Below are 9,032 nucleotides of genomic sequence, written 5' to 3' on the forward strand. Positions count from 1 at the left end.
GATGTTGAAATCACAGCATTGGGAACAAGGCCTGTGTGTCAGAACCGTGCGAAGGTTCGCCGAGGGTAGCCGTAGGCGACCGAGCGTTGCCCGCTAGTGGTAAAGGCGTCCTACACCTGACCGAGCTTTAGCAAGGGATAAACCCCACCGATCTCGAGGCCGAGGCTACTTAGGCGAGTGAGCCGGGATTTCGGCTTCAACGACTCTAGGAGGAGCGTTGCGCCTCGTTCTCAACGCGGTCCCGATACTTAGAAGGTCAGAGGTCTCGCGGGGACAGAGGTAAGCTCTAGGGGTAATTCTAGTTGATTTCGAACTACAGTACAAGCATTAGTTACAAGCTGTATATAAGCGCTAGGGAACTGAATAGGGAATAAGTCGCCAGATCTCGCGGAGATTGCGGGCGGAGAAAAGAAGGAGGAAAACAAACAAAGGGCACGTGTTCAAGACAGCAAAGGTCAAGCGTGACCTTTGCCGCGAGGTAACAAGGTGCGGAGAAACATGGGACAACAGGTCGCAGCGCTCTGCGCCACTAGGTCGTTCAACGACAATTAGGAGAGGGGTTGTGGAGAGGTGGCGGGAAGTGGTTAGATGGCGACGGGCGGCGAGCGGAGTGTGTGGGGAGTGTTCGGGCATGGGAGAAGGTCAGGGAAGAGGTCGTCTGGCCCCGGGGAACGCTGGGTCGTGACACTGTGGACCTTCAACACAACTGGAGCCAGTCTTCACCACCCATTGATATTCTCAGGGATGCAGAAAAGTTCTTGAAGGAGGCAAAAGTCACTGAAGGAGGCAGTTCAGATCTGGAATTCACTCCAGTTGAATACCAGAGGCTGAAAGGCAACCAGAGAATTGTCTTCATTTGGGTTATGGCATACTTCAAAGCACTATTCAGGCACCTGCAAGACCATACCAACCCTAAGCCAAACCCTCTCCGCATCAACATTGATGGAAGCGCTGGGACTGGAAAATCCTTCCTCATAGGGGCCATATGCACATCCCTTAATGACCTTGCCACTGGATATGGCATCCTTGGATCCCCTGTTGTGCGTCTTGCACCCACAGGTGTGGCAGCATTTGGAATTAGGGGCTGGACAATCCATTATGCTCTGGGAATTGGTGCCAAGAAGTGGGCAGGGTTAACAAATTCTGGGAAAGCACGTCTTCAAGCCCGGTGGAAGGACATCAAGTTGATTATCCTTGATGAGAAGTCAATGGTTGGGTGTAGAACTGCTGGAAAGGTCATCAGTCGCCTCAAAGATATCTTCCCTGAAGCAGCAGATGACCAACTGGCTGGCATGTCCCTAATCCTCTTTGGAGACTTCTGTCAACTCCCACCAGTTGGTGAAGCCCCTTTATTTACCACAGCTAATTTGAAGCATGACCTCAGCTGTGTTGGAAATCGTCTCTATCATTCCATTCCTGAGTCAATCACCCTCAAGCAAATCTTCCGCCAAGAAGGTGTGGATAGAGAACAGAGACATTTCCGTGATTTCCTTCAACGTCTTCGGACCAATGAGGTCACTTTGGATGATTTCAGCCAACTTCTGGTTCCACGCATGTGGAATAGTCTCCCCCAGCATGAAAGAGAGAGTTTCTCAACAGAAATTCATCTCCTCCCACACAATGAGCTTGTTGATACCTTGAACCTTCATCGATTAGCATCATTAAATAAACCTGTTGTTTGTATCAAGGCAATAAACCATGGGACAGGGGCAGCAACTGCATCCAAAGAAGAGGCAGAAGGTTTGGACAATGAGATTTTGCTAGCTGAAGGTGCTTCTGTCATGCTCACCCGGAATATTTGGACAGATAAAGGTGAGACATATAAATATATGGTTTTCCCCACAAGGCACTGATGTAATGGCAGGTCTTGTAAATGGTGCTCGTGGAACAGTGGAGTGTATTGGATATGCACCTCATGCTGATCCCACAAAAGACATTCCTCTGGTTGTTTTTGTATGCTTCCCAACATACACTGGCCCTGTGGATCCAAGGTGGCAATCTCAAGCCAATCCAGATTGCCCAGTTGTGCCCATTACCCCCTTCACTACATGTTGGGACACTCGAGATGGACACTCACTTTCCCGCACTCAATTTCCACTCACCCTTGCATGGGGTATATCCATCCACAAGAGTCAAGGTCTAACACTTGAAAGGGCAGTGATTGATTTGGGACCAAGTGACTTTGCAGTTGGATTATCATATGTTGCAATCTCACGGGTCAAGTCCATCAAGGGAATTGCATTCAGAACATCATTTGACCTGACCCGTCTCCAAAAAGTCAATAATCCAGAAGGTGGGATTCGGGGAATGTTGCTCCGAGATAATGTTAGACGTGAACAGCTTGATTTTCATGAAAACCCATATGATGTTGATGTATCTGAATATGTATTTTTAGATGATGATTGATTGATTGGGTCCTCTTCCTCTGACATCTATACATGCAGTCACATCCAGCAGCACAGTATGCCCAGAGAGTAATTGCCATGGGTTGAGACAGTGGTTTGTTGGCTGAGCTTGCAAGGCATGCATTTGTTTGGGTAAGGGCTGTGTGTGTGCAGTGTGCAAGTGCTGTGTGTGAGTGCAGTGTGGTGTGTGAGTGCGGTGTGTGAGTGTGGTGTGTGAGTGTGGTGTGCAAGTGTGGTGTGCGAGTGCAGTGTGTGAGTGTGGTGTGCAAGTGTGGTGTGTGAGTGTGGTGTGGTATGTGGTGTGTGAGTGTGGTGTGCTGTGTGCTGTGTGCTGTGAGTGTGAGTGTGGTGTGCTGTGTGCTGTGTGTGTGAGTGTTGAGTGCTGGGTGCTGAGTGTGCTGTGTGCTGTGTGCTGTGTGAGTGAGTGAGTGTATGCATGCCTGGAAAGTAATTGCCCATGGGTTGGGTTGGTGGTTGGGGGTTTGGGTTAGTGGTTGGGAAGTTGGGTATGGGGCTGTGGTGTGGTGGGAATGTATCTCTTTAATAATGCCATATGGAGCAGAGCAGGACAGCCCCTGCAGTGACCAATGTGGAGTAAGGACAGGGAGCAAGTGCAGAACACATGGCTAGCTGTCTCTGATTAATATCAGGTACACTATGATGGCAACTTAATAACATTGATTTCCCTGGGTAGCATGTATATATGCAATCCTGCTTCCATTTTTATCAGTCACCTGCCAAGACTTTAACCCACATAGATGTGGAGGTGTGTCCATGCACCCTCCCTCTACCTGACATCTAGGGCTCCTAGCAGATCAGACCCATATTGGCATATCTTTGTGGGCCAATCTGAATGTTGGGGACATAGCATATGACTACATATATCACCGCATGTAGCTGCATCAGCCCATAACTCTCTCACCCCTTTCCCTGATCTGACTCCGCCCCTTGATCTGAGTATCTCCCTGCTTTTATTACTTTGTTGCCTACCTCATCATTTAGTTCTGTTGATCCTTTTTCTTCCAATTGATTTATATCTCTCATGTATATAGCCCTATGTGTTGCTGAGGGTTGGAACCTCAGCTTTGTCTATGACTAGGTTTTTGGGTGATACTTGACTTGAACTGACAAGCGATCCCTGACACTGAATGCACATTTCAATCTGTGGATATGGCTCAGATTCTTGGATTGGGTATGGAGTTTATTTACTGCAACAAATAGACCATTGCCTGAACTAAACACTTTGCATACAAATGAAGATGGCATATATTTGAAATTGCAGTACGGTTTGTTAGAGGGTTCCTCCCAAACTGGATGGCCAAGCTTGCAGCGCAGCGCCGAAGGCGCTGCAAGCTCGGCCATCCAGTTTGAGGGGAACCCTCATAACAATTGTAGCCTGGTAATCGATGAACATGATGTGCGGTGAAATTTGCTACACCCTCTTTGAGATTTGAACTTGTTGAACCGCGCTGAGTTTCGCAGAGCGTTTCAAATGCTCAACGAAGGCATTTTTGGAAACCACTTTACTTGGCATCGTCTGGTGAATTGACGCGAATGCTAGCAGGTAGATATGGAATGAGCCACCAAAAAATAATATACTTGTCACAGGTTCATGAATTATATGTCTGACTTGTCTGACTTGATCGACATACTCGGGTCCGGATCCAAATTTTGTAGTACAAATGTAGAAGTCACGCTCTGCTTTCAATACAAAAGATCACATGTTACACGGGGATAAACCCAAGTCCGATCATTTAGTCCATTCTGGGAGTGGGCTCAGGCATTTGCCGAAGTCTGAGGAAACAAGTCTGGGGCATGCGAGGTTCCCATGCAGAGAGAAGGAAAATCTAGACACATGCCCAGTTACTTTGCTATGAAGTCGGCACCCAAGCCGGTGTTGGGCTGTACTGCTTATATATTACTTCGCACACAGTAAAAGTGTTGGGTGTTGCGGTCCAGATGGTGGAGTGTTAGCTTGTGGTTCTTATTTTGAAGCCATGGGTTCAATTCCCACTTGGGGTAAATCTTGTTTTTTTTTTTTTTGCTTTTTTGTTTTTTGCTTTTTGCATTCCCATCTGGTTGCAGTGGGAATGTTTTATGCACAATGCCAGTAAATTAGGAACACCGGAAAAAAATAGAACCGAATCCATGCCTTCATATAAGTATTCAGGCCAAGCATGGAATACAAAAAAAAAGATATACACAGTGGGAATCGAACCTATGCCTTCAAAATGGAAGCCACAAACTAACACTCTGCCATCTGGGCCGCAACACCTAACATATTTATTGCATGCGAAGTAATATATAAGTAATTAAACCCAACACCGGCTTGGGTGCCGACTTCATAGCAAAGTAACTGGGCATGTGTCTAGATTTTCCTTCTCTCTGCATGGGAACCTCGCATGCCCCAGACTTGTTTCCTCAGACTTCGGCAAATGCCTGAGCCCACTCCCAGAATGGACTAAATGATCGGACTTGGGTTTATCCCCGTGTAACATGTGATCTTTTGTATTGAAAGCAGAGCGTGACTTCTACATTTGTACTACAAAATTTGGATCCGGACCCGAGTATGTCGATCAAGTCAGACAAGTCAGACATATAATTCATGAACCTGTGACAAGTATATTATTTTTTGGTGGCTCATTCCATATCTACCTGCTAGCATTCGCGTCAATTCACCAGACGATGCCAAGTAAAGTGGTTTCCAAAAATGCCTTCGTTGAGCATTTGAAACGCTCTGCGAAACTCAGCGTGGTTCAACAAGTTCAAATCTCAAAGAGGGTGTAGCAAATTTCACCGCACATCATGTTCATCGATTACCAGGCTACAATTGTTATGAGGGTTCCCCTCAAACTGGATGGCCGAGCTTGCAGCGCCTTCGGCGCTGCGCTGCAAGCTTGGCCATCCAGTTTGGGAGGAACCCTCTAACAAACCGTACTGCAATTTCAAATATATGCCATCTTCATTTGTATGCAAAGTGTTTAGTTCAGGCAATGGTCTATTTGTTGCAGTAAATAAACTCCATACCCAATCCAAGAATCTGAGCCATATCCACAGATTGAAATGTGCATTCAGTGTCAGGGATCGCTTGTCAGTTCAAGTCAAGTATCACCCAAAAACCTAGTCATAGACAAAGCTGAGGTTCCAACCCTCAGCAACACATAGGGCTATATACATGAGAGATATAAATCAATTGGAAGAAAAAGGATCAACAGAACTAAATGATGAGGTAGGCAACAAAGTAATAAAAGCAGGGAGATACTCAGATCAAGGGGCGGAGTCAGATCAGGGAAAGGGGTGAGAGAGTTATGGGCTGATGCAGCTACATGCGGTGATATATGTAGTCATATGCTATGTCCCCAACATTCAGATTGGCCCACAAAGATATGCCAATATGGGTCTGATCTGCTAGGAGCCCTAGATGTCAGGTAGAGGGAGGGTGCATGGACACACCTCCACATCTATGTGGGTTAAAGTCTTGGCAGGTGACTGATAAAAATGGAAGCAGGATTGCATATATACATGCTACTGTGAGGCCCCGGCCCATGTCTATATTCCGCCCACAACATCAGTTGATGTTGTGTTGTGTAATAATTATGTCGCGACGCTAATTTAGCGTCGCGGAAGCTTCTCTATTTATTTGTGCCGAGAATGTATAAGATTGTATATAAACCCTCGGGGTAGCTGTAAAAGGCAGATTAGCCTTTACTTCTACCCCGTCAATATACAGCCAAATCAAGCGTATACTTAGACGGATTACTGAGGCCTGAGGCGAACGGGGGAACGGAACATTACCGTCCCCAAACTAGTAAGATAACCTTTCACTTTTTTATGCTCTTATTCTCTTTCCATTCTCGGCACCACGTTACCGGCGCCGAAACCCCATTTGGCAACGCGCGCGTCGTCGGCCCCTGACAACGCGCGACTTCGATCAAGTTCTCACGCGAACTTGTTGAACAACTCGACACCTCTTCTGGATGTCGTGGAGATACAACACCAGGAGCACGTCCAACGCTCCCGCCAACACGGCCGGCCCCTCCACTAGCCGTAGGGCAGAAGACGACACCACCTCAAGTGATGGTGGCGATCTGGGCCTGCAAGGGCCCAGGGACGCGTCTCAGACGCGTCCCACCTATATGAGAGACGTTGACGAAGTCACAACGTCTGAAGCCCTCGCAGCGGAGACTCTCGCGGCATTCGTCCCAATGCACGCGTCGCGTCCTCCATCCCCAACCCACTCCCTCGCGTCTGAAACGGCACGAGTACTAAGAAATCGCGTCGACCAAGTCGACGACGACATCGCCGACTTGAGAGGCGATGTCCGTAACATGAATACCCAGATCTCTGGGAATAGCGACAACATCGCTCGTCTAGATCGTAACATCATTAAGGTGGAGGAAAGACTTAATGAGAAACTTAACGAAATTCTCCTCGCGCTCTCTCGACGCGACGAGCCTAAGCCACCCGCAGCAACGGTGGATAACCCATCTGCAAACCCTCCAGTTAACCCAACAATGGGTGGAAACCCCATCGTCGTCTCTGACCAGACGAAAAAAACCGCTGTTGAGGCGCAAGCGCCCCAAGAGGTCCCTGTAGTCCCCGTTAATCAAACGGGTCAACAAATCACTAAACCCACTGTGGAGGCGCAAGCGCCCCAGGAGGTCCCTGTAGTTCCCGTTAATCCAACGGGTCAACCAATCAGTGGGGTCCCCATACCTGGAGGGATCCCCACTGTCTCTGCCGTCGTCACAGAGGCGACAAGTTCACGCGCGTCTGTCGAGGTACAAGAATCTGACGGACGTTTTGTTCCTATTTTTAGTGGAACTAAGCCACCTACCCCGTCGATGGCGCCAGTAACCACTGACGCCAAAGGAAAGGGTAGGGAGATCGACCCAGGACAACTGGCTGGATCATCGATTACAGGGGAGAGTGGAACTTCTCCATTCCATTTCAGGCCAGGCTTCGTGCCCGCACCGTTCATTCTGTCGTCCCAACCCACGAACAGTGGGGTGAAGATACCAAGCGTTGACGCTACTCAAACGCGTAATTTCCCTCCCGACCACGGGAGAAAGAAAGCAGTGCCGATGAAGGCCACTGTGGAGACGATACAAGAGGAAGACGGTGACGCGGAAGCCACCAGTGTTCCGTACGATTACTACGCACGGAAAAAATGCCCGATCTACGTCCAGGATCGTGTAGATGACATTGGCGGACAGCCCGCCAAGGTCAGACCTATCTTCGCTAAGCGTAGTCTCAGCGAATCTACTTTTGACTTTAACGCCCGTCTGGACGCAGACGCAGCATTCGTATACAACGTGGGTCGTGGGGCAAATGGTGAAGACCCCGAAAGACTGTCCCACGGCACAGCACTCAGACGAGTGCTGGATAACTACCACCGATTCTCACAACCGCCTGCGGCTCCAGAAGGGGGCAAGAGGCGTGTAGACCAAGTTAGGTCTAACTCCGGAAGAAGGCCCCGCCGTCCGAGTGGCGATGGTGATGACGAGGATGGTGGCGAGGGTGGCTCATCCTGGCCCAACCCACCACTTCCTGACCTATTTGGCACCGAAGCAAAACGGGAGCCTTCATCCAACTTTCCAAACCGCTCGTCTGTACGACCCGGTTTGTTTGATTCAACCATGCGTTCATACGCAGCACTGGCGGCACGAGCAGTGCCTGATCCATCTGAGTTCATGACTCAGCTTCTTGAATCTGCACGCCGAAGTGTGGAGGTCCGAATCCTGCAGCCACTGCCTGCAGATGTACGCCCAGAACTGCTCAAGAAGATGCAGGGACTGACTCCGACCATCAAATGGTCTGGAGAGAATAACTCGAAGATATTCCACAACCGGCTGCACTCCTGGCTAGCCTATATGTCGTCGTGTGGGTGGAAGGGTGAAGCTTACAACGAGTTTCACGTCCACACTTTGACAACCGCCGTTGAAGGTGAGGCACAAGACCTCCTGATGCACTATATACGCATTGGAGTGCAGAATGGGGTAACCCCCCCATTCTGGGATCTACTAGAGATCCTTATCTGCACCTTCATCAAGAAGTCTGCAGCAGTAGCATCCACGAAAGCGTTCAAAACGCTTTCATACGATTCCGCGAAAGGAATCAAACACTTCTATAACCAGCTGTATCGTGCAGCTGGGGAGATGATCACGCCTCCTGACCAGGCAACGTTCAATGAACGTTTCCTGAACGCCATCCCTGGCGAAATGCGTCGGGAGATGGTTATGCGCCACGACATTTCCGTGGACTACACAACGAAAGACGAGTTGTGGACCGCCATGCTCCGCCTGGACCACGCATACGATTCAATTAAGGCGATCTCTGCGTATCGTAACGACTCGCAAGCGCCAGCCGCGTCAAAAACGATGCAAAAACAAGCCAACGCCGCAGCAGCACCCAAAAAAGCTGCTGATTCTTCGTCCGCCAAGAAAGTGTACAAAAACACATTCGGGGGAAACACGTCAGCTCTGAAGAGCGGACAACGCCCAACCTTCCGTGCGAGCTATTCGCCAGCTCCAAAAACAGAGAAATCGACGTCGTCTACAGCGACGAAATCGACGCCATCCTTGGATAAGGATGGGAAACCGCGTTGTTTTAAATGCGGGAAAATAG

Source organism: Cantharellus anzutake, assembly GCF_015039405.1.
Source record: "Cantharellus anzutake strain C23 chromosome Unknown EI90scaffold_66, whole genome shotgun sequence".
Taxonomy (NCBI): domain Eukaryota; kingdom Fungi; phylum Basidiomycota; class Agaricomycetes; order Cantharellales; family Hydnaceae; genus Cantharellus; species Cantharellus anzutake.